Source organism: Clarias gariepinus, chromosome 11, assembly GCF_024256425.1.
Source record: "Clarias gariepinus isolate MV-2021 ecotype Netherlands chromosome 11, CGAR_prim_01v2, whole genome shotgun sequence".
Taxonomy (NCBI): domain Eukaryota; kingdom Metazoa; phylum Chordata; class Actinopteri; order Siluriformes; family Clariidae; genus Clarias; species Clarias gariepinus.
Window position 1 is genome coordinate 23,332,733 of NC_071110.1, and position 27,762 is coordinate 23,360,494.

The following is a 27,762-nucleotide window of genomic DNA, read 5'->3' on the forward strand; positions in this document are numbered from 1 at the left end:
CAAAAAGGGGCTTAGAGCCAATCCTTGATGAAGACCCACCTCCACCTTGAACTCTTCTGTCACACCTACAGCACATCTCACCACTGTCTTATTGGTCTCATACATGTCCTGCACCACTCTAACATACTTCTCTGCCATTCCAATCTGCCCATTTCTTTCTTTACAGGCTACTGAGGTGCTTGTTCAGTCCCTTGTTATTTCAAAACTGGACTACTGCAACTCACTCCTGGCAGGCCTGCCTCTGTACACAATTTATCCTTTGCAACTTATCCACAATACAGGAGCATGTCTTGTTTTTAACTTTCCCGCTTCACGCTGATGCTTGCCTAAAAAGCCAAAAATGGCACAGCACCCACTTACCTCTCTGCTCTAAACACACCACACAATGCACCACGTTCCCTCTGATCCCCCAGCACTGCTCGCCTCATTTATTCACACTCTTTTCTGTTTTGGCACCTGGGTGGTGGAACGAACTTCTTCTAGCTGTCCGTACAGCAGAGACTTTGACGATCTTTAAAGGATGACTCAAGACGTTTGTTTCTCCAGTACTTGGACTAATCCTCCCAACAACATCCAAAAAAAAAAACCTCTTCCCAGTTGTGTTTAACTAATGGCACAGTTATTAACCTAGTTAACCCAGTGTAAGTATCTATCCAGTGATGTAAACTTTAAAGCACTTTTTGTAAGTCGCTCTGGATAAGAGCGTCTGCCAAATGCCTATGTGTAAATGTATTTAAATAAGCCCTGGCCCAGCGGACACAACAACACCTCTCCCATATGTGAGCCATGTTCACATATGGCTAACTTTTTGCATAATAGAGCTTTAGTCGCCATCTGTAGATGGCATTGGGGATTGTGTTTACCGACAGTGGTTTCTGGAGGTATTCCTGGGCTCTTTCACTCTTCGTCCTCTTTTGCCGCCTCAGTGACGGCTCGATCTTACCTGTTGCCGATTTGGATTAATCAGATCTGCTTATTTAAGATGCTGCAAGACACCCACCTGTTGCCAGATTATTGTGTCGTCTTAGCCTTTACTCGCGCATTTTGTTTATGTCACAGTTTCTCAGGTTACGACCTCACTCTGTCTTTCGTCTTTATCTCTGCCTTTGCGCTTGCACGAGATTGTCTGCCATGGATATTAACGCTGTTTGATTATTGTTTTTGTCTCTGCTCACGTCTGACTCAGGATTCAATTTTACAAGGAGATTACTGACCTACAAACTCAGATTCCTCATTGACTACGCAATCTGATTCCGGAATACTGGATAAGGTTTCCCTGACGTGGATTGTGTGTGCCGCCTTCCTACTTCCCCGCGCCGGAATGCCCTCTGCTGGCCGTAAGTCCCTTTCCTGATCTCTCTCTCTCTCTCTCTCTCTCTGCTATTGGATCTGTTGGTTCCCCTCCTAGTGGCAGCGTGACAGCCTCCCTAAGATGTTTGGGTTTGTAAGAGAAAAAAGCCAGCTTCACTGGTTTCATTGAATCAGCCCGGGAGCATGATGATAAAAAATGTCTGTCCTGTAAAGCTGTCCTAATGGTGAATAGTCCTAATTTAAAAAAATCCCTAACAAAACAGAGTTCACAGTCCAAGAAAGTGGAAATGGTGTTATGACTCTCCTCGCAAACTTAGTTTGCAGTCTAAGTCAAACAAAAAGTGTGTGTGTGTGAAAGTTGTCTCACACAATAACCTTCCTCCTTCTCCTTCTTCTCCTCCTTTTCTACCAGGGTTGATTATTTTCAAAGGTGCAGGTTAAGCTACACAACTGTGAATTGATGTCACAGAAAAACTTATGAAATGATGTCACAGTGCAACTTACGATTATCATACTAAATGCCTAACTAATAAACTTAACGTGCAATGCTTAACTAATAAAATAGAATTAAACACAACAACAAATTTATAAAAATTAAACATGGCCCTTACACATATTGAAAAGAAGAACCACCACCAGGAGTATGGATCCAGAGCCGAGGGTGTGCATTAAGGTAAGCCCTACCAGATCTAACTGATAATGCTCCACCCCCCGCACAAGCTCCGGCTCCTTCCCCCACAGAGAAGTCCCAGCTCCTGCCGCTCAGGTCTGGTCCGTCTGGGCTCTCAGCCCTAATTACTACCCAAATAGCAGTGCACCCAACCACATCAGTTTCTCTTGCAGGGGGTGGGTCCACGAGAATGGGGAAGGACAGGTGTCCACATTGCTCATTTTGTGGGAGGCTGACAGTGTTGTAAACTAAAGATCCTGTACTGCTTATCATCTTTCTCATAATCGTAGTCTAATTTTCTGACATTACTAGTAGGACACAAAGAAAACTAAATGGTATGATTAATCTGATTATGCACTGTAGCTTTAAAAATAAAAAACACAAAACACTTACATAACCAAAACACTTTTAACAAAATATTTTGGCATTTGTGCATTTTAACACCCTTGAGAGAAAATATGCAAAAGAGAAGAAGTCAACCTACATGAGAAAATATACAGTTTACAAATATCTTATGACTAAAGAAATCAAGTTCTCATTTTGCTGTTAAACTGTTTATTTATACTTGACAGGTATGCTTTATAAACTCAAGTCCCAAGTACTGCTTGCATAATTTATTATAATGTACAGTGGAACCTCGGATTATGAGTAACGCAGTTTACGAGTTTATGAATTTTGACTTGAAAAACGAGCATTGTCTTGGTTTACGAGCACCGATTATCATTGAGTTTCACGCATGCGTTTCTTGTTTTGACGCTGAGTGTGTTGTGATCACAACTGAGCCAACGGTATAATCAACATCCGTGCACGTGTGTACTGTTTACTATAATACTGGGACCACGTGTGTGTGTAAAACATTTTATTTTTATTTCGTGCACTGTTTCTTATAAGACACGTGTGCGCGTGAGTAAAGCAAAAGAAATTCTCAATACAGAAGATAAAAATCTATTTTCTTCGTCATCGCGGTGTGCGCGCGCGCGAGCAAGCGTAGTTTGACACTGTGTCTGTGTGTGTGTGTGAAGCCACTTTCACAAACGCACACAAGCACAGAAATGAAGGCAAGAGACACACTTTGCTCTCCGAAGAAACTAATCTTTTCAGAGGTAAGGTGCTGGTTCATTTGTTTGTTTGTTTTACTTTACAACAGTGTTTCTGTTAGTTTGCGCTCACACGTGTGTCATTAGTGATGTTTATTACTAATTTCAGCTAAAACAGTGTAGTGAGAGAGAGACGTTGATTTATGACCGCTCTTTACAGAAGTATAGTACAGTGCGGGAGATGCATTGTGTGTAATGCAGTCCGGTGTGTGTGTGTGTGTGTGTGTGTGTGAACGCGAATGTGAGATGTAAGCTAGGATGTAGAGTTTTGTTCTTCAGTAGTTTTTTTTTTTTTGTTAGATTTAAGTGCAGGATTCACCCAAAAGTTTGTACTTTAACCTGACAATGCAGAAAATAAAAGAACAGGCATCAACCAGTTTGTTCATCTCATCATTACAAGAGCATGAACTAACGGGTTGTTACGCTGTCGCGAGCAACATAAAAATAAAGCGGAAAAGCTTAAATAATTTAGGGGAGAACAACAGTCTTTCCGGTAATGTGTGTGTGCTTATTTCAGACGAAAGGAGAAAGTTTTACAAAATAATACCTGGGCAAAAAAGAAAATAAAAAAACATTCAGAAAAGATTTAAGTACCAATATTGAATCAGATTTTGGGCACTGGATAAACATTGGATAAGCAGGGTCATAAGGTCCACTTTTTGTAAATATGTAATATGTAATGACATGTAAATACATGGCACATGTAATATGTAAGTAATTATATGTTTGTACTTACCTTTTAAAAAAGGACAGTGATTAAATAAAAGGAGGGTTATCAAAAGAAAAACATCATTAAATATTAATACTAACTGCACCAACAGTGATACTTCTGTCACCACTAGAACAGTATATGAGATATGATAGATAGATAGATAGATAGATAGATAGATAGATAGATAGATAGATAGATAGATATACATGGGCAATATTGGACTGCAACAATCACAAACCTTTTGTTCCATTTAATTTATTTTAAAGTTAATTTTATAGATATGCAGAGTGCAGGAGTAAACAGCAATCAAGCAGTAATTTTATATTTAATTTTTCAAGGTCCTCAACTCAGAAAATCATATTGTTGCAGATCCTAGTTGGATTTTTTCTTTATATAAATTGTTTGATGATGTTTTCATTTTTTAAAAAGGAACTATTTAGGGAAGAAACCTGATACATGTTTGCCCAAACTCTTTTTGTGGATACAGCTTTCATACTGTTAGCAGACTTGCTTTCACTTGGGACTTATTTCCAGTACCCAGTGAACATGGTTATTTGTTCTCTTTGTGTGTTAATTCAGAATCTTTTCATCTGCTGTACAGCACTTACTTTGGTGGCAATGTGCTTGGAACGCTATGTGGCTATATGCATGCCTCTAAGACATGCTGAGATTTCCACAAGTAGGACCAGATTATATGGATTTTTTTCTATATGGGGTATCAGTTCTATAATTCCAGCATTTAGTTTTATAGGATTCTGGGCAGCAGCCCCACCTGATACTTTGTTTTCCTCTGCTGTATGTAATGCACAGGTTATGTTAACCAAAGAATGGCAGGCACATAGTCGTGCTGTAATTTATGTTATGCTTTTTCTTTTTATGGTCATTATCATTGTCTTTACCTACATCCAGATAATGATTGCAGCTAGAGCTGCTTGCTCAAAAAAAAAGAAATCAACCAATAAGAGTCTCAGAACTGTACTGCTTCATGGTGCTCAGCTGTTTCTGTGCATGATGCAGTTTTTTACCCCATATATAGAAATGGCATTTTACAAGGTTGAAGACATGACACTTAGAAATATTACGTATTCCAATTTGATAGTTTTTTTTGTTTTTACCCCGTAGTCTTAGTCCATTGATTTATGGTCTGAAAGATGAAGTTTTTTTTCATGTCTTAAGGCATTATGCTTTGTGTGGTACTGCCAATCTTTTCTCAGCATTAAGGGAAATCAAACGATTGAAAATAAGATCAATTTAAACAGAATGCAGGATATTATATATATCAATGGCAATATTATTTGTGATTTTTAAATTGTATATCAAATATAGGTATCCGTAAGTGACAATTTAAAATAAATCCTTATTTTCCCTATATAGATGCGTCTGCAACTTCGCTTGCGTGGAATTTAATACACATTCATAAGCGCGTTTTTAAAAATGCACAGTGCCATCTGTTAAATTTTGAAATGAACTAATGATTTTTTTAAGGTCTATTTTTTTATGCTATAAGGGTGTTTTGCATCTACATTACAAATAGCATACCTGCTCTTCTCATGGGCGGACTATGATGAAACGAAGCCGATATGTTACATCAAGCTTGGCCAAGTACACCTATAAAACCCTATTGAAATTCCTTTATTGGTTTTACATGATGCATGCACAAACAAGCAGACAAACAGAAAGACAAAATTAAAAAAGAAATTTATTCATCTTATGTCCCCCAAAGTTATTTGCACATGATGCTATAACTGCAGGTTATAAATAAGTATTAAATCAGTCATCAAAATTGTTAACATCTTTACAGGTGAGGTGGGAGGGCTATCAGGATCAGGATAAATATGCCATATAGTACAGTGTATATATAATAATTAATACATTATAGAATCAGAACTAGTTAGCACAATCTGTTAAAAGTGTCATATTCAAGTTAATTAATAGAATTAGTTAAACTTGATTCAAAAAACATAAAAGGTACACCACAGTCCAATAGGAGAAGAACCAGATGCTTAAAGTACTTATACATTGTGGTAAAGTTTATAAGAACAATTTGAGCAAAATAAAGTGATCTAATGGAATTTCACAGAGAGTTTGTTCAAAAAGAGGAATTTTAAAAAAATCACCCTTGTTGATGAACAAGAAATTAAGGAGGCAAAGGAAACCAACTCCCACATAAATAAATAATGAATAAAAACGAGATTTTAGGGGAGGAGATGATAAAAGTGGAAATTGGAAGCTGTCATTTAACCAGGCTAAACAAATTATAATAGATCTAATGATTAACTAATGAATATTGATAAAATTATATTAAATATAGAAACTAGAAGGACCAACACAGTGTTTTTACAGTAGTTAATTAATTGGAATGGTTATTACCGTCGCGCTCATCGCTGTGTAAAAACTTTAGTTGCATTTCAAGCATTGAATCAGTTGCATTTCAAAGTCATTCATAAAATGGCCGCCAAGTGACATTTTCGCTCGTTGCAGTAAATACAATAGTGACTGTTATATAGCGTGTCTCTGTATCTGTTTATTGTTATTTAAGTTCTGGATTATTTAAGGTACTTTAAACACATTGTTGGGTTGCTCATGTTGGCTCATATGAGATTTTAACAAATGACAAATAACTGTTGGATTATTTTGACCTAACAACTAGTTTATTCATTATTCTTTCGTTTCTTCAAATATCAGCCTGCAGAATGTTCGAAATATTACTGTTATTGTGTCACAGGTGTAGTTTTAAAAGTTGTTTAGGCAGGAATGTGTGTGTATACAGCTCAAAACCTCCATCAGTTATTAAAGATAGCGTCTATTTAGAAAAAATGCCCCAGCGATTTCGGAGCTTCAGGAAATCTCCAGGCGCTCTGCGCATAACACGGGGCCAACTCATGTCGGAAAGAATTTATAAAAGGTTTCTAAATGTGCGCTATTGTTTTTTACTTATAATATTTGTTAATTTAATTTAAATGAGGTTTGGGCTCAGGACTTCGATTCGGCATTGTAATCCTCCTCTTTAATTTACTCCATAGTTTTAATCAGCGCTCAGCCGCATGCATGAAGTTTTCCAGAGCGCACCGGCAGAAGTAGACTAATGTTTATGGACGCGTCGGGAAAACAGCAAGCAGACTGACTCTGACCGTTTAAAAAAACCTTTGAGTTAATTTTCTGACGCGCTCAAGTTCACCAAAAACAATACAGAACAACGCAGCTTATTTGCTTTCAAACATTTACAAAATCATTAAGTTTTTTCGTTATTGTGAGTGCGATTAAATAGAAGTTGAGTCTTATGAAGGCCATATAGTCTTATATAGTTTTATTATATAGTTTTTGCACATTAATCTGACAACAGTTTTTTCAGCCTGTCACGGCGTGCGCCAAAATCATCGCTCAATCGCTCCTCGCTCACTAGTTAGGCGGCCTCCCCTTCAGACATGTGAAGCAGCGGGACCGCAGAATTACACATGACTGGTCCCGGACTTGCACCCCGCGCTATAAAATACTCGGGGTTTGTTGGGCTACAGTGGATTTTACTACGCGCTGTGTATGCGACGTGCGTGCAACAATGCGGAAGTGCGGCATGCAAGCGGGGCGAATGGAACGCGCCCCAGGGACTTCACACCGTTCTAACTAAAAAGTGGCAGCTGGCACGCCTAAAAATAGACGCAGGTAAATTTTTTTTTTTTTGAATTTACAGACAACATTCAAATACAAATTATTTACCCTCCCCAGTGTGAATCGGCTGTTCTCACCTATACATTCAGAGAAACTGAAATGCACTTCTCCCCACTTTAAAAACCTCTTGAATCTGAGGCTCTTCTGGAGACTTTCTGTAATATAAATTTGTGTATTCTGTAATATAAATTTTTAATCTTCTGGATTCTAGATTCTAAAGTTGACATTGTTACCTTTTTTAATTCTTGGAATGGAAGAACTTGAGATTTTCCTTATGATAGCATAAATTGCATTGTTTTTGATCAGTCTATACACAATAATATTCTTTGGTATTTAAATTTTTTGTTAACGGGTATGGGGGCTATCTTGGTTTATTAATCTGGTTTAAGTTTAGTATTCAGTGCGCATCTGGTATATTACAACTATCATAACACTCAAATACTTTTTATTGGGGGTTAAGTGACTGATGTGCCTAACATTTTTCAGCTGAGCCTTTGTTTCACTGAAAACGACCGCGACACCCCTCTCTCTCTCACACACACACAGAGCCGACCAAATCATTAGCACGTCCCTCCCCCAAACAGCACAGACATTTACTTTCTATCCATTTACTTAGGCTACATCTGAACTGAGTCGTTTGAGTAACATGGGTCGAACATGTTACAAATCATAACAGCATACTGCATTTCATTCTTATAATAACGCAAAAACACAAGCGGGCTGAATGACCGACATCTGCTGGCGCAGTAGAATGTCCTAACACTGTTTTAATTTTATGGTCATTTATTTCAGTTAATAAATCTACTATAAATTTAAAGAACACAAGAAATAAGATGACACAAATCCCTACACGCTTCTTTTCTAATTACAAGTGATAAAATCTAAAGGCTCACTGTGTTAACATTTATTGTGCTTAAATTTGATCCTAATAAGATTTGATTTAATTTGAATTCCAGTGGCAGCTGGAACACCTAAAACAGATGCAGGATTATTTTTTATAATCTAAATAAAAATGCTTTTTTAAACGTGGGCTATTGTTATTTACTTGCAATATTTGTTAATTTAATTTAAATAGGGTTTTGTCTCCGGGATGTTGAGCATCATGATCCTCTTCTTTACTTTCCTACGTAGAATCAGTACCTCCGCTGGGAAAACCTTATGAAATACAAGTTTAGGACAATTATGATGATCTGCCACGGCGTGCGCCTGTGATGGGTGTGCACCCAAATCTACTATCGCTACTCGCTCACTCCGTAGGCTCTCTGAATAGGCGGCAAAGGGACGGAGCTGCGTAATCGTGCTGGCTGGCGATAATTAATGTTAATATGATCTCGGGCTTGCACCGCATTATAAAAGCAAGGCGCGAAGTTTTGTCCGAGGTCTGGGAAGTACGTGATGTGATGGAGAATATGAAGGAAGCATGTCAGTGGGGCGATGTGACGCGCCCCAGGGACTTTAAACAAGGTCACTAGAATTCCACCCTTTGATCTCCGCACTGAGGACAGCACGAGAAAGAGCTGCGCGAGCTCCCGCGGCATCTTCACTCCCGCACCTTGCCCGCCTTTGCAACCCCGCTGCTGAAGAGGAAAAGGCTGCGAGGACGTTTTTGTTAGGTTTTTGCGTCAGCGAGGACTCGCGCCGGCCATCTACAGCGGGAGAAGCGCCGTCACGAGGGAGTGTGCAGGAGCGCTGCCTCCTCGTGCTCAGTTCTGCCACTTCGCGCACCAAAACTTATCGTCAGCTGTGTGCCCGCATGCCAGTATTGCACAGCCCCCGGAACTACACATGCACAACCTTTATCCCTTTTTTTCAATTAACCCTCCTTCAACACTTTTTTTTTCCCCATTTTACCTAAATAAATTAGCCTTTTCCCCGTAAGACCTTGCCTTGTGTCCGTGCTTTATGGTGCCGCCCGTGCAACATGGGTCGAACCCGTTACAGATCATAACAGTCTACTGCATTTCATTCTTATAATAACACAAAAACACAAGCGGGGCTGAATGACCGACATCACCTGACGCAGTAGAACGTCCTGACAATGTTTTAATTTTATGGTCATTTATTTTAGTTAATAAATCTACTATAAATTTAAAGAACACAAGATATAAGACGACACAAAACCCTACACGCGTCTTTTCTAATTACACAGGATAAAATCTAAAGGCTCACTGTGTTAACATTTATAATTCTACATTTGTACTGTCATTTTAGTTCTGTGATTATGAATTTGTTTAACTACAATGTTTTACTTAATTTTATCCGCTACTACGTGCAGTTCTAAAACTCCGTGTCTCATTAATCCAGCAGAGAATGAACTAAGGCATGAGGCGTCAGTCTGTAGTTATATAGCGCCACTCAGCGGTAAAAGCCAGCAAACGCACAAAGCCAAACGGTACCGCCGAGCGCCGCGACGGTAGAACCTACATTCTGATTAGGTAACCACTGTAGGTATGTAAACACATGCTGAAAAAGGGAAATAGCTTTAATTGTTATGGGGGCTTTACGTTTCTTTGGAAGCTTCGTACACTGGCTCTTTAGCCTTCTATATAGGCTTTTAAGCATGTTTTCTTTGCAGGCTTGCTCTTTTATTTGGGGGTATCTCTAACTGGTAATCTTTGGTATAATATGGTTATAGTCTAATATATCGCAGCTGTGTGACACATCCTGTACTCTGCATTCCAGACTCTTTGGTGGAGGCTTTTGATGTTTATTTTAAAGGTTTTTTTTGTTGTTTACTACACAAAGCAGTGTCTTCCCACCTAGGAGTTTCTCCAGCATAATGTATATCAGATTGATGGACATGAGTCCTCATCTGTTAAAGAACAAGAATTTTTTTAGCCTACATTAAATCAATAATATTTAAAACCTTTTATTGTTCTTGTTCTTAATGTTATTTTAAAGTACATTGGAACCTCGGATTACAAGCAAATATTTTTAATACATTTTGACTTAAAAAACGAGCATTGTCTTGGTTTACGAGCACCAAGTATTATGTTTTACGCAAAATGCGCTTCTTGTCTTGCGCTTAAACGCATGCGTAAAGTTTTCGAGAGTGCGGAGGAATTTTGTTGTACTAAATAATATTTATGCAGTATTACAATTTATTTTAGGTTGCTGTTCTTTTGGTGTGTCTGTGTGTGCTTTAGAATGTCAGACCACATTCAAGTGCAAATAATTCACACATTCCCAGGTGTGAATCAGCTGTTCTCACCTATACATTTAGAGAAACTAAAATGCACCCCTCCCCACTTTAAGACCCTCTTGGATCTGAGGCCTTTCTGAAGACCTGCAGTGCTTTAGGCATCTTCTTAAATTTTTGTAAATTTCATCTTCTGGATTCTAAAATTAACATTGTAACTATTTTTTTACACCCGAAATGGGAGAAATTAAGATTTTCCTTGTTATTATAGGAAATACGTGTTGTATTGTTTTTTTGTTTTTTTTTTTATTACTCTACACACAACAATTTTCTTTGGTATTTTTATAGAATGTTTCAATTTTAGATTTTTAGAAAAAAAATAAACCAAATAAAACTAAAAAATAATAACAATGTCACTTCTGGAATTCGCAGAAGCTTAGTGTTCCCCGCACAACCTCTCACGGGCGAGAACAATTTGTCACTGAACAATTTACCCTGACAAAGAGCCGTAAAAGAACAGTGGCAGCTGGCACAACGATATATAATAGACTAAATAAAATGCTTTTTTAAATGTGGGCTATTGTCTTTACTTACACTCAACACTCACTCTTACTCACTCATCTTCTATACCCAGACCCTGGAGGTGCAAGGCGACAGTGCTAACCACTACACCATCTTCTCTTTAATTTCCTACGTAGTCTAATCAGCGCTCAACCGCACACATAAAGTTTTCCAGAGCGCACTGGCAGAAGTAGACTAATGATTATGATCAGCAAAAAGACTGACTCTGACTATTGTAATAATTCATTGATGAATGAGTGATTTCTTTGTTTGTGGCTGTAGTGTTGAAGATACTCATGTCATCACGTCATCTTCGCAGCAGTAGATATGCCAATAATTTACGTTTCATGCAAATTACATAATCTGAACTTTTTAATGTTTTTTGTTAGTTTATATAAAAGCAGAAATTTCGTCTTCTATAATTTTATACTTTTCATGCCTTTAAGGCAAGTATACACATAGTTTAAGTTCATATTCTACCACACTCAAGTTCACCAAAATCAATAAAGAAAAGCGCACCCTGTTTGCTTTCATTATTTTACAAAATCATAACATTTTGTTGTCATTGTGAGTGCATTTAAATAAGAGTATAATCTTATAAAGGCTATGTAGCTTATATAGTTTTTGCACATTCAACTAACAATAACACACCTACTTTTTCTAATGCAAACCCAGAGTCGATTTTCAGGCTACACGATGGGGGGCTACGTTGTGTAACACACACATGATAAAATCTAAAGGCTTATTGTGTTAACGTTTATTTTGCTTAAATTTGATGCAAATAAGAAACGCCCATATTTTTTATCAGGTTTGTGATTGTGAGTTAAAGTAATACAAAGTAATAGCATTAGTTTAGTGAAAAATGTAAAAATATATATCTAGGGGAGTGCTACCATCATGATTCCTGAGTGCTTCCAGGCATGAGAAGAGGCATGAATTGGTAGGACTGCTTAAGCAAGTTGAAAATTCATCAGAAAATTCTGAATGCGATACTCAAATTCAAAATTTAAATTTTATTTGTCACATACACAGTCATACACAGTACGAAATGTAGTGAAATGCTTACACGACCGTAAAATTGAACTAGGAAAAATAGAAATAAAATTAAAAATAAAAATTGAAATATGCTGTAAGAAAATAGAAATATACTGTACAAATAAAAATATAAAACTGTACAAGAACATTTAAGAAATTGTTTTCTCTCAAGCGTCTGAGGTGGTAAAGACGCTGCCGGGCCTTTTTTACCACGATGTTGATGTGACAGAACCATGCCAGGTCCTGCGTGATGTGAACACCGAGGTATCTGAAGCTGTCCACTCTCTCCACTGGGCTCCTGTTGATGATGGGGGTCTGGTAGTTCCTCACCTGCTTTGTACTGAAGTCTACTATCAATACTTTGTCTTGCTGACGTTCAGGAGGAGATTGTTTCTCTGGCACCAGTTCTCCAGATTTCCAACCTCCTCCAGGTAGGCCGTCTCATCGTTGTTCATGATCAGGCCCACCACAACAGTGTCGTCAGCAAACTTGATGACGTTGTTGGAGTTGGTAGTGGCCACGCAGTCAGGTGTACAGAGAGTACAGCAGGGGGTTCAGAACACAATGCTGGGGTCCTCCAGTGCTAAGAGTGAGGGAGGCTGAGACATGTCCACCCATCCTTACTGCCGGTGGCCAGCCAGTTAGAAAATTAGAGATCCACTGGCACAGAGATGATTTGAGTCCCAGGTGCTCCAGCTTAGTGGTGAGTGTGGAGGGAATTATGGTATTATATGCTGAGCTGTAGTCGATGAAGAGCATTTTCACATAATTCCCCCTCCGTGTGTCCAGGTGAGTGAGAGATGTATGAAGAAGATGTGAGATTGCATCGTCCGTGGAACGGTTTGGACGGTATGCACACTGTAATGGGTCCAGTGTGTCTGGTAGTGAAGAAATAATGAAGTCTCTGACCAGGCGTTCAAAGCACTTCATCACTACTGGGGTGAGGGCTACAGGGCGATAATCATTGAGGGAAGCAGGATTAGGTTTCTTTGGGACAGGAACAATGATGGACTCTTTGAAGCATGTGGGGATCACCGACTGAGATAAAGAGATGTTGAATATCTCAGTGAACACAGGTGCTAGCTGGTCTGCGCAGGCTCTGAGGATACGGCCTGAGATGCCGTCTGGTCTTGCAGCTTTCCTGGTGTTCACTCTTTTGAAGGCTCTCCTCACGTCATGCTCGGTGATGATGAACGCGCTTCCGGTGCTGGCAGTTTCTTCCTGTCTGCAGCCTGTCTGTTGCTTTATAATCCGTAATTGTCCTTAGTCCCTGCTACAGGCTCCTAGAGTCACTCTTTTGAAGTTGTGACTCTAGTTTTCTCCTGTAGCGCTGCTTCACCTCTTTTACCGCCTTCCGGACGCTGTATGACGCAGCCTTGTATGGTTCCATGTCCCCCGACGCAAGTCCTGTGTTGTAGGCAGCGGTGCGAGATCTCAGAGCGTCGCGGATGGTTTTATCCACCCACGGCTTCTGGTTGGGAAACATTCTAATAGTCTTTTTTCCACGGTATCATCCGCTAGTTTGTCCCACAACCGCTTCCGTAAACACGCTGACATCATCGGAGCTGTTTCTGAACATGTCCCAGTCTGCGTCATCGAGGGCGTCCTGTAACGCGGCCACCGATTGGTCCGTTCAGCGCGCGACCTCCCTCTGAACCGGAACTTCCTGTTTCAGCCTTTGTTTGTATTTTGGCATGAGGAAGATGGCGGCGTGGTCGGATTTACCAAACGGTGGGCGAGATTGTGCCTTGTAGCCGTCCTTGACCCCTACCGTCGGCGCTGCGCGTTTGAGGTTGGCACTATTAAAGTCCCCTGCCACAATAAGCGCAGCGTCTCGGTGTTGTTTGTTGCTGTGTGAGTGCCTTATGCAGCTCGCATAAGGCAGTGACCGTGTCCGCTTGTGGTGGAATATAAACGGCGCTGATTATGACCGATGTGAACTCCCGAGGTAGATAAAAAGGACGACACATGATGGACAGTAGTTTCAGGTTTGGTGTGCAGGAGCGTGTGAGAGGAACAACGCTCGCGCTGTTGCACCAGCTGTTGTTCACCATTAAACAACCGCCGCCTCCTCTTGACTTCCCCGAGTCTCGCGTCCTGTCCATGCGGTGAACCGAGAAGAACTCGGCCGGCTGGATGGCGTGGTCCGGCACCGCTGGGTTCAGCCATGTCTCGGTGAAGCAGAGGAGATTGCAGTCCCGAATGTCTCTCTGGAACTTTATCCTGGCCCTGAGGTCATCAAGCTTGTTTTCCAGTGACTGGACGTTGGCGAGCAGGATGCTAGGCAGAGGTGTGCGGTGTGCACGGGCTCTCAGCCTGTTCCTGACGCCGGCTTCGCTTTGCGTCGCGACCTTTGTTTTCCCTCAGGATCTCACTCGGCCAACTCGGATCCGGAGTTAAAAATGTTGAATTGTGAGTACGTTGTATACCAATAGAAACAAGAGTGTCTCTATCATAACTAATGTACTTTATGGTGGTAATTTGACTGGTTTTAAAACGCAAAAAATTCACTTAAAGAGCAAAAACAAAGAAACGGTGGTCGGAGCAGTCGTGACGGCAGCCGACCTCACCAACGCCATCTTGGAAAACAAGATGGTACTGTAAAAGATGATACTGTAAAAGAGACTGGAACTCTTCCGGCAGAAATGAGCTAATGGGTAAAAGGTCCTGGCCAGGTGGCTGGTGGGTTGAGTTTTTTTTTGTTATTCCTGTAGATTAAGATTACTATTTTTTGTGTTTTATTTTATTGCCTTATCTTACTGCCTTATTTTGTTGTTTGTAGTCTACAAATGAGGTGTTGTGTTGGGGTATGTCAGGAAGAAAATGTGATTGAAGCTTGTAGGAAAGGGTTTGCACATATGGACACGGAAAAAGAAGAACTAAACTACTAAACAAAAAAGGCCATACAAAAGGAAAGAGAAAAAAAACACAAACGAGGAAAAAAAGGAAATATACAGATGGAGCCACGCCAAATAGCCGCGGCCGTGTGAATTGCGTACGAATGGCGTACGGCTGCCCTATGCACGCCGTAGTCCCCCCTCCTTTTTCTTCGAGAAAGGCGTGTCAAGATTTCACAGTAAACACGCCCATTCAAGCCCTATTTATGCATTGTCCTGGTTCCACCACTAGATGGCGCTTCGTTCTCAAGGACACGTTAACACAAGCCAGCAATTTAGCTGCGCTGAGTTGCAATCACGTGATTTTAACAACCCACCCCCACCCCCGCCGAACTGACGCTGCCAAACTGCACTAGAGATGAAGATGGCGGCTTAATGGACTATTCGCGGTAAGTGGTGTTTTAATTTATAAAATTTGTTTGGGATTAGTTTACAGTTTATTTCCCAGTTTAGTTTTTTATCTGCCGTTTTGAAAATCACTGGCAGCACCAGCAGCGGTCAGATGTAACTTTAGATAAGTTAATGATCTGTTTACCAAGTCTGGAGTTAACATTACAGCTTACTGTCAGTGTCACAAACTCACAATGTCACTCCTCTTTAACTAAAAAGACACTAAAGCTTCGAAAATACTATTTATGTCCCAATTACAAAAGCTGCACTACCGGATGAAGAGTGTTTGTGCTCTATAAAATTGCCTTTAGAATCTGACCGCGTGCTGTCTGGATAAATTCAGCATTTATTTATGAATATAATGTGATGCAGTTCATGAAGGACACAAGCTAAGGATAGATGTACAGGAGCTCGCGAGCTAAACGCTCATAACCGGGTTTATATTTTTCTCAGTTTGGCCGTGACTTTGCGCGGTAGCGTGAGCGCTTAGTTACCGAGCTGGATAAAAACTCTGAAGTGTTTATCAGTTAAGGGGGAGGGGGAGGTGTGTGTGTGTGTGGGGAGGTGTGGGGGGCTTCAGTACTCGGGAAGTTATACTGTAGTTTGGCTTCAGAGATGAACTAATATATACGAGTGTTATATCGCCTAAATTATTTGTATGAAAAGCGCATTTTAATTTAATGCAGACAATAATACAGACAGACCGGGGTTAACACTAACAAAGTTCAATGGTTAAAGTTATCCCAGTTTATTTACATCCCAGAATTCCCAATCCCAAAACAGTATTTTACACACTCTGTGGTGTAGGTTTACTAATATCTTTTATATTTATTACAACTAGATATTCTGTAAAGTTTATATATCTTTGTCTTCACTAAATTCTCCTGTTGTCTTTAAGCAGAGCTCCGCTGTGGAGGATTGGGGGGTCAGACGGATGACGGTTGGCCTTTTGGAGCTACTGGAGGAGCCTGAACAAGCTGTTAAAGGGAGCTGTAGGAGGGATGACGTCACAGTGCAACAGCTTTAGAATTATGTTTGGTCAGGTCTACTGTATATTCTGAACATAGAATTGCAAAACGTCTGATACTTTGGGGGGGGGGAACAAAGAATTAAACTGTTCCACCTTTAATATTTTTAAAAAAAGATATTTTAATATACAGTAGTTGATCAATTGGAATGGTTATTACCGTCGCGCTCACCGCCGCGTAAAAACATCAGCGGCCAAAATAATTCAGTTGCATTTCAAAGTCATTCGTAAAATGGCCGCCAGGTGGCGCAAAGTGACATTTTCGCTCGTTGCCGTAAATACAACAGTGACCGTTATACAGCGTATCTCTGTATCGGTTTATTGTTATTTAAGTTCTGGATTATTTCAGGTACTTTAAACACATTGTTGGGTTGCTCATGTTGGCTCATATGAGATGTAGTTTACAAATGAACACCTGGTTGGGTTATTTTGACCCAACAACTGGTTTATTCATTATTCTTTCCTTTCTCCAAATATCAGCCTGCAGAATGTTTGAAATATTACTGTTTATTGTGTTACAGGTGTAGTTTTAAGAGTTGTTTAGGCAGGAATGCGTGTGTATACAGCTCAAAACCTCCATCAGTTATTAAAGATAGCGGCTATTTAGAAAATATGCCCAGTGATTTCTGAGCTTCAGGAAATCTCCCGGCGCTCTGCGCATAACACCGGGCCAACTCATGTCGGAAAGAATTTATAAACTGTTTCTAAACGTGGGCTATTGTTTTTTTACTTATAATATTTGTTAATTTAATTTAAATGAGGTTTGGCCTCAGGACTTCGACTCGGCATCGTGATTCTCCTCTTTAATTTACTTATATTTAATTTAGTTTTAATCAGCGCTCAGCCGCATGCATGGAGTTTTCCAGAGCGCACCGGCAGAAGTAGACTAATGATTATGAGCACGTCAGGAAAATAGGAAGCAGACTGACTCTGACCATTTAAAAAAACGTTTGCGTTCATTTTCTGACGCGCTCAAGTTCACCAAAAAAAATACAGAACAGCGCAGCTTACAACACTTACAAAATCACAACGTTTTTTCGTTATTGTGAGTGCGCTTAAATAAAAGTCTTAAATAAGAGTCTTATAAAGGCATGTAGTCTTATATAGTTTTATTATATCGTTTTTGCACATTAATCTGACACAGTTTTTTCAGCCAGTCACGGCGTGCGCCCAAATCAATATCGCTCCTCGCTCACTAGTTAGGCGGCCTCCCCTTCAGACATGCGAAGCAGCGGGACCGCAGAATTACACATGACTGGTGAGCTATCGTTGCTATCGTTGCCCGGGCTTGCACCACGCGCTATAAAATACTCGGGGTTTGTTGGGCTACAGTGGATTTTACTACGCGCTGTGTATGCAGCACGCGTGCAACAACGCGGAAGTGCGGCATGCAAGCAGGGCAAATGGAACGCGCCCCACGGACTTCAAAGGAGCGAGAGGTGGGAGGGGCCGGTACGGCCATCCGCGGAGAGCAGAGTCAGCACGAGCAGACGGATGGCCATTGCACTCACACCGCGTAGTAAAATCCACTGTAACCCAACAAACCCCAATCATCACCAGCCGTGCCTTATTCCGTCATGTCATGTGGGCATTATAAGCTTTGTATTGAAAACTTCTAATTAAAAAGTGGCAGCTGGCACGCCTAAAAATAGACGCAGGTTATTTTTTTAATAGTCTAAATAAAAACCCTCCGATTTAATTTCCTATAGTCTAACCAGCGCTCAACCCAGTGTTCCCGAGCGCGAGGAATTTTTCTGTGCTAAATAATGTTTATGCAGTATAAGAATTCCTATTAATCCTGGGTTGTTCTTTTAGTGTCACTATAGTGCTTTACAATGCCAGACAACATTTAAATACAAATTATTCACCCTCCCCAGGTGTGAATCGGCTGTTCTCACCTATACATTTAGAGGAACTGAAATGCACTTCTCCCCACTTTAAAAACCTCTTGAATCTGAGGCTCTTCTGAAGACTTTCAGTGATTTCAATTTGTGTAATTTTAATCTCCTGGATTCTAGATTCTAAAGTTGACATTGTTACCTTTTTTAATCATTGGAATGGAAGAACTTGTTATTTTCCTTATGATAGCATAAATTGCATTGTTTTTAATCAGTCTATACACAATAATATTCTTTGGTATTTATTATTATTATTTTTTTAAACGGGTATGGGGGCTATCTTGGTTCATTAATCTCCGTGCCTGGTTTAGGTTTAGTATTCAGTGCGCATCTGTTATATTACAACTATCATAACACTCAAATACCTTTTATTGGGGTTTAAGTGACTGATGTGCCTAACATGTTTCAGCTGAGCCTTTGTTTCACTGAAAACGACCGCGACACCCCTCTCTCTCACACACACACACACACACACACACAGCCGACCAAATCATTAGCACGTCCCTCCCCCAAACAGCACAGACATTTACTTCCTATCCATTTACTTACACCTGAACTGAGTTGTTTGAGTAACATGGGTCAAACCCGTTACAAATCATAACAGTCTACTGCATTTCATTCTTATAATAACGCACAAACACAAGCGGGGATGAAAGACCGACATCTGCTGACTCAGTAGAACGTCCTAACACTGTTTTAATTTTATGGTCATTTATTTCAGTTAATAAATCTACTATAAATTTAAAGAACACAAGAAATAAGATGACACAAATCCATACACGCTTTTTTTCTAATTACAAGTGATAAAATCAAAAGGCTCACTGTGTTAACATTTATTGTGCTAAAATTTGATCCTAATAAGATTTGATTTAATTTGAATTCTAGAACAGTGGCAGCTGGAACACCTAAAACAGATGCAGGATTATATTTTTATAATCTAAATAAAAATGCTTTTTTAAACGTGGACTATTGTTATTTACATGCAATATTTGTTAATCTAAATTAAATGGGGTTTGGTCTCCAGAATGTTGAGCATCAGGATCCTCTTCTTTACTTTCCTACGTAGAATCAGCGCTTAATCGCACGCATTAAGTTTTGTAAATTCGTTTAATGTTTAATAGTAAATAATGACCCCCGTTGCGCTGTACCACCGCTCCGAAAACCTTATGAAATACAAGTTTAGGACAATTATGATGATCTGCCACGGCGTGCGCGTGTGATGGGTGTACGCCCAAATCTACTATAACTACTCCCTCACTCCGTAGGCTCCCTGAATAGGCGGGCCGCCTATTTGTGCCGGCTGGCGATAATTAACGTTAATATGATCTCGGGCTTGCTCCGCATTATAAAAGCAAGGCGCAGAGGTTTGTCTGAGGTCTGGGAAGTACGTGATGTAATGGAGAATATAAAAAAAAGCATGTCAGTGGGGAGATGTGACGCGGCCCAGAGACTTTAAACAAGGGCACTAGAATTCCGCCCTTTGATCTCCGCGCTGAGGACAGCGCGAGAAAGAGCTGCGCGAGCTCCCGCGGCATCTACACTCCCGCACCGTGCCCGCCCTCGCAGCCTCGCTGCCGAAGAGGAAAAGTGTGGTTAGGTTTTTGCGTCAGCGAGAACTCGCGCCGGCCATCGACAGCGGGAGAAAGCGCCGTCACGAGGAAGCGTGCAGGAGCGCTGCCTCCGCGTGCTCAGTTCTGCCACTTCGCGCACCAACACTTAGCATCAGCTGTGTGCCCGCATGCCAGTGTGGCACAGCCCCCGGAACTGCACATGCACAACCTTTATCCCTTTCTTTCCTTTCTCCCTCCTTCAACACTTTCCTTCCCCATTTTACCTAAATAAATTACCCTTTTCCCGTAAGACCTCGCCTCGTGTCCGTGCTTTATGGTGCCGCCCGTGCAACATGGGTCGAATCCGTTACAGATCATAACAGTCTACTGCATTTCATTCTTATAATAACGCACAAACACAAGCGGGGCTGAATGACCAACATCAGCTGACGCAGTAGAACGTCCTGACAATGTTATAATTTTTATGGTCATTTATTTTAGTTAATAAATCTACTATAAATTTAAAGAACACAAGATATAAGACGACACAGAACCCTACACGCGTCTTTTCTAATTACACGTGATAAAATTTAAAGGCTCACTGTGTTAACATTTATTTTGTTTAAATTTGATCCTAATAAGATTTAATTAAATTTAAATTATACATTTGTATCGTCATTTTAGTTCTGTGATTATAAATTTGTTTAACTACAATGTTTTACTTGATTTTATCTGCTACTACGTGCAGTTCTAAAACTCCGTGTCTCATTAATCCAGCAGAGAATGAACTAAGGCATGAGGCATCAGCCTGTAGTTATATAGCGCCACTCAACGGTAAAAGCCAGCAAACGCACAAAGCCAAACGGTACCGCCGAGCGCGGCGACGGTAGGACCTACATTCCGATTGATTAACCACTGTAAAAGAACCAGATAGAGACTGATAAGCAGCTGGTGTTATCCGGGTATTTTAATGACCTTTAAGCAAAAATTAAACATGTTTTCACCTGTTTTATACAAATTATTGTTTTACCTTTGACTAGTTTTGGAAGAATAAATTTTATTTTTAAAGTCATGTGTGCAAGTTTTAATTGTTGGGGGATTGTTTGTGTATTTAAAAATACATTTACTTAAACCAACAACTTCAATGTGCAAAAAATGGGACCTGACGTTGTTTTAAATAGTCAAAGAGTTGGGCTAATAATAATAATAATAATAATAATAATTATTATTATTATTATTACTGGTTATAGAAACAAATGAAAACAACAGTTAAACACTTGATCATATGTATCTGTGCTGGTTTGTGTTTGTAATTATGTGACCCATAATCATTTTTTTCTCAGTATAATTTTTTGGGGGGTTTTAAGAACTCCATTAAAAGAGCAAAGACAAACTTAGAAGGAGTGGAAGGTAAGAAACCTTAGTGGAGAATACTGACTAAGACATGGTGCTAATTGCTCTGTGTGTGTGTGGTGTTTTGGCGGGGGGAGGGGTACTTCAGACTTAAATGTCTGCGCAATGTTTGTGTTAAATCAACGGAGAAATGCAGGAGAGCGCACACACACACCTCTCATCCACAAACGCTTTAACTGTTGTCTTGTAAATCGTTGATTAAACCTATGAACACAGCTGTTCAGCATCAGTCCTAAACACAAGCGCAGGGTCTGTTTTTGTCCTTAATTAAAAGACACCAATATGTTAATAATTTACACAATGATAAGATGTTTATGTATAATGTTTATTTTGCGGGAAAAGGTAATAAGCAATATTAAAAATAAAACAAACCAGGAAGTAAGTGTTTCATACATTAAGGTGCTGTGTATAACCAAGTGCCCCAACAGACATAGCAACAGTGTAGAGAGTGTGTGCGCTGTGGGGGATTGGAAGGTGAACGAAGATAATCATTTACAAGACAAAAGACGTTCCTAGACGTGCTACCCCCCCCCCCCCCTCCCCCTTGCCACGGATTGCCCCCCATTACGCAATCGCTATCTTCAAAGAAAAGCCGCCGCCCCTTTTCATTTAAACACATTAGCGAGTGTTTTTCTTCCCCTCCGCTCGGTTTTGTGAACACAGTTGCGTTCAGTAACACGATGGAACCAATTACATAAACAGCAGCAACAACAACCATTATGATCACACTTTGTTGAATTTATATTGCTTAAATATTTCGCAGCTCTGTCCTCTTTGCATTGCTACGTGTTTATTTACTTCCTTTTCGCATTGCACGTAATGCACTCTAAAGTCGACACTATCCAACTTGGAAATTAAATAATATTCAATCAAACATCAAGTAAAGAATTTGTCACTACTCTTCTCTCATGCAGCACGACTAAAAAGATAATAAAAATTACACCAAAGTGCTGCAGGTTTGGTGTCTGTGAGCTTTTCCTAATCAGAGTTACACAGGGGGCATTTTGTGGCTGCCCCAGTTACACTCTACTTAGATATTACACAGAGGAGAGTTCACTTCTGTTCTCTTCATCCTAGCTTAATTTCATCTCATGAAATAATAGTAAGTTTTGGAAAATCTGAGTTTATCTTCCAGCCAGTGTTGTGTATGGGCAGGGTAGCATCATGGCAGGATTGGTGTCATTTTTATTATCTTTTTAGCCGTGCTGTGTAAGAGAAGAGTAGTGACAAATTTATTACTTTCGTTACTAGACTATTTTGTCTGCAAGTGAAATACATCGATACTTTAATAATTTACATCACGATAACATTACTGCAGAAGGATCTAGAGACGTGACTTTGAGATATATATATATGTTCAAATTAACGTTTCAGAGTAGCCTATATAATTTGTCTTGTCATCTGTTTACAGCGTTGGCTGATTTTGTGATTGAGACCCATGGGTTACATTTAAATATTTTTATTAGTATTAGTAAGCCAGTCTTTAGTAACCTTGGATAAATCACAATATAAGCCCTCTCTCGCGCACGCTCTCTCTCTCTCACACACACACGTACACACACAAACAAATAAAACATGAAATCGCGTAAAACCAAATGAAACTATGGCAAAAATATATAAGCAGTAAAAATTACAGTAGTATCCTGTAGGTGATTCCTGTCCTGATAACAGGCGCTGACCCTCTGGAACTGTTTAGTTCTGTTAGTATTGTGTTCAAGTGTGAATGTTTATGGGGATTTAGTCTGTCTCTGCTGCTGCATCTATTCACCGTAGTGATAAGTGATTAATGTCCCATCAGATCTTCGATGGGGGACGTTATACTGGTTAAATGACTAAAGACATACTGATCCGTATGGACAGATATTTGTTCCAGATATTATGCGTTATTAATCGATTTGTTATGCCAATTTTTGACTATCAGCGAAAAAAAACATCAGCGAAAACATCAAAAATATAACGAAAACAAACTCAAGCAGAAGTTAAAATTTAAGCTTTACTTTGCAGCAAAATATTATCTACCAGTGTATTAAACGGAAATAGATAAAATACACCGTAATGTAAAATACTGTACATAGCCCGCATTTGTATTCCGTACCTACAACGACTGGTATAGATAAATTACAGATGTTACTGTGTCTTTAAGTATTATTAAGGATGTCGTGAAAAATATTGCAATAAGTAGTTTTATTAATTAATTAATTTAATCATTAATTAAAAATAGCATAAGCATCATGGATTGTGTATTGAGGGATTTAAATCTGTTTTTTACCACATCATCTATTGATGAAACTATGTTGACATAAGTTATGTTATATATATATTAAATATAGTAACCGACTGCTTGGACACTGCAGAAGCAGTCAATGCTCCATCTGGCGGAATTATACAGCATTGCAACCATCTTTTTAGAAAGCGCATGGGGGCGTTTATGGGGCGGGGCATCGTTAACTACGTCATCGCGGGGGATCACATTCCGTGCACGGATCGATCATGGTCCTGTCACGGTCCTGTCATGGACCTATCATGCTCCAAGCGGCTGTTTGACGTGGCTCCCACTGTAGGGGTAGAATAAGTTTTTCACCTGTGGTGGCAAATTTTATTTTATTTATATTGCACATTTAACAATAGCTATTGTTACAAAGCAGAATAAAAAAAAATACAAAAATTAAAGAAAAGTTACAAAGTTACAAAATAAAAAAATATATATGGAAATGTGTATAAACAAGTAAAAATGTGTGTAGATCATAGTGATTAGATGTCCCAAAACTCTCTGAGATGGTGTCGTGGCAAATTTGCTGTGTACTATGCCAAATTTCCAAAACAAAATCAATAACTACTCAAGCACTGAAATAGCAAAAGAGTTTATTGCAGCCAAAAGTAAATGGACAGCACTGGGCCAGCCAGACAAAAGACAAACAGACAAACTGCGAAGCTGTCTATCTCTCACCTCCTCTAACTTCCCTAATTTTACATGGTTTATATACCTTCATTTAACACTTACATCATTGTTTGCTCCTCCTTAAGTCAAGAAATCACTTAATATTTATTAGATGTAAGCCAATTTTGCCTAGGTTAGGTTGATGTAGCGCCTCCCAATTGCGTAATCTCCCTTTTTTCCTTTTTTTTCCATCTCATATTTATTTAAGTCTAGGCCTAAGAAGTCTTATGCTTTCCCTTTTTTGGAGAAAATTTGGTTAGTTCCTTTTTCTTGACCAGACCATTGACCACCGCTGGTGACTTGAGGTTTTGTTGGAGCCGCAATCAATTTTTCTGAGATTTCCTCATCAAGATGTGTAAGTGTTCTATTTTCATAATTATATTAATTTTTTTATTATTCTCATCACAGTATATTTTGTCTTATTTGTTTTTCAACTGTCCATTATATATTTTAGAGACTTTAGCTATTCTAGAGACATTTATAGAAATTATTTGTTTATTAGTACTTTAACATATGTTCTGGTTATTCATTTAGATTATGCTTATAACTAAACTAAAATAACTAAATTTAACAGATTATTTTAATGATTTTTCCATTATATTTTAACTAAGATAAGCATTGGGGTATATTTAATCAGCTTAAGTCTGATTAAAGTATTGAAATGACTTTAATCCGATTAATTCAATCAATTGATCATGTTTGTTAGTATATAATTTTTGTTTACGTACTTATTATTCCCATATTACGAATATAAGATTAGTTACTTTGATCACTGCATGATTGCATGATTATTTGCCAGTTTTGAACTTACACTACTAAAATCAAGATTACATGATTACATGTATACATATATGTATATATTACAATATTAGTTTAATTTGGTTACTGGTTGGTAAAGTAAAATGTAGTTGTGCATGTTGCAGTATGCTTTGTTTTGTTATATTGTTTTTTAATATGTGCAAAGTGCATTTGTTCAGATTTTCTTTAATATATATATATATATTTATATACACATATATATACACACATATATATATATATATATATATATATATATATATATATATATACATACCATTTATTGTTTTAAAATATTTATTGTTCTAGTTCGCAGGCAGCGCTCTTCTCGTACATCTTCTCGTCTAAGATTCCTTCTGGGAGCAGGTGGCTACATCTTCCCTTACCCAAATCGTCACAATTTGCGTCTGATTCAAGCTCTGATGGGCCTAGTCCGCCACCTGGAAATTGTGATTTACTTCAACAATTTACCTGATATACTTCTTATATTTTTCTTAACAATTTGATAAATCTGATCTTGTTTATCTGTTTTTCAAAGCAGAAGTCTGGCTTTTTTGCACTTTGTCCCAATTAAAGCAAAACCGAAAGTTTATTTTTATATTTTGGATCACTGCCTGCACTTTCTGAATTTTCCATTCTAATAAAGTTGCACAACTTCTTGCACTCTGTGTGTACGGGTTGTTCTTGGGTCACACTTTGCACATTTTCTTTAATTTATATTACCCAACCATCGTTAATCATCTTAAGCGTAAACGTAGTAAATATTATTAGTATTATTATTAAAGATTACAGGTTATTATTTTTCCTGATGTTAGTTTTCTTATCTTATTGCTCTATTATCTAACTCCTGCCTTCTGCCTGCATGTTTTTCTCACTTCCTCAATTTGTCGTGCAGGCTGTGAGGATTAAGGCCTCTTGAACTAAGGCCTTCTGGGTTTTTGGTACCTTCCACTCAACTTCAATTATAGTTCAATAATTTTTTTCCACAATGGCAATAGAAACCTTGTGTCACGAGATGCTGAAGGCTTGGGCTGAAGTGCCAGCAGATTCACTCTCCTGGTTGGGAAACAGTGGAGGTTGATAGCCAAGACAGCACTGGAATGGTGATATACCGATGGATGAGGTGGGGAGTGAGTTATGGGTGTACTCGATCCAAGGGAGAAAATGGCTCCAAGAAGCTGCGTCTCGAGAGGTCATGCACCTTGGAGATTTTTCCAATTCCTGATCCATGCACTCAGTTTCGCTGTTTCGAGGGTGAAACCCCAATGAGAGACTGGGGGTGGTGCCAATGAGACCTCAAAAGGCTTTTCGAAACTGCGCAGAAAACTGTGGGCCCCTGTCAGAGACTATATCTGATGGGAGACCGTGGAGTCTGAAGACATGGGAGATGAGGAGTTCAGCTGTTTCTTTTGCAGATGGAAGCTTGCATCAGACGGGTAGGGAAATAAAATGGGCAGACTTCAAGAACCGGTCGACCACTGTCAGAATGCAGGTATTATTGTCAGAAGATGGCAACCCAGTTATAAAATTAACTGAGATATGAGACCAGGGGCGATGGGGGATAGAGAGGGGCCTTAGAAGTCCCCTGGGAGGAAGGTTTGTTGTTTTGTTCCTGACATAAACATCGCAGGATGCCACAAAGTTTTTAACATTCTCCTTTATGAAGGCACATTAGCAGGCACATTGAAAACCTGACAATGCTCCTTTTGCCGGGTTTGTTTGCGTGTCAATGCTCGTTGCCAGGTCAATGAGTCCCTGAAGGTTGAAAGGAAGCTCTCAGGCTGCTAACTCATCTTCAACTGGGTCAGAGAGGCCATGAAGGAATGTGTCGAAAAGCACCTGATCATCCCATCCACAAGAGGGAGCCAGAGTGCGGCAATCAATAGAATAGTCAGAAACGGATCAAGATTTCTGGGATAATTCTAGTATTTGTGCTGCTGCCTGGCGTCCTGTAAATGAATGATCAAACACCCTTCTCATTTCGTCTGTGAAGGTCTTATACGTGTAACAGCAGGGTACCTGGGCTTCCCATAGGGCTGTTCCCCATTCTTCGCTTTTTCAGAGAGGAGAGTGATTATGTAGGTGAACTTGGAGCGTTCAGTGGGGAAAGAGGAGGCCTGCAGCTCAAGCACAAGGGAGCACTGAGACAGGAATGAGCGGCAGGTGGAAGGGGTTCCGTCGTAAGTGGGCGGTGCTGGGGGGCGTGGTTCACGGCTGACAGAATGCACAGGAGGAGGAGACTGTGGAATGGGAGCTGGAGATGGTTAAGTCTGCTTTATTTGTGCAGTGAGAGCAGATAAGGCCTCTGTAACGTTATGAAGGGTGTTTGTGATCTGCTGTATATCCTGCTGGTGAGTACCCAGAAGCGCCCCCTGTTTCTCCAGCGCCCCTCTTAGTTGTGCAGCGCCTGCTGGATCCATTAATGGCCAGATTATACTGTCACGACGTGGGGGTGGAGTTAAAGGATCCAAGTGCAGAGAGAAGTATTTATAGTTTTTGTAAGAGCCCCGCGGTGAGAACGTGGTAGTGCAGGACCGGTGTGTGCATGTACAGTGCATTCAGCGCTTTTAATCAATGAGCTCCGGGAATGCGGAAGTGCTGTGAGGAGTGCTCGCTGTTTCTGTTAATGGGCATTGGTGGGAATGCGGAAGTGTGGAGTG

At 39.7% G+C, this 27,762-nt stretch overlaps 1 pseudogene; it reads left to right on the top strand.

The window, feature by feature from the left end:
• The first annotated feature begins 4,070 nt into the window (after positions 1-4,070).
• Positions 4,071-5,045, top strand: LOC128532673 (odorant receptor 131-2-like; annotated as a pseudogene).
• The last annotated feature ends 22,717 nt before the right edge of the window (positions 5,046-27,762 follow it).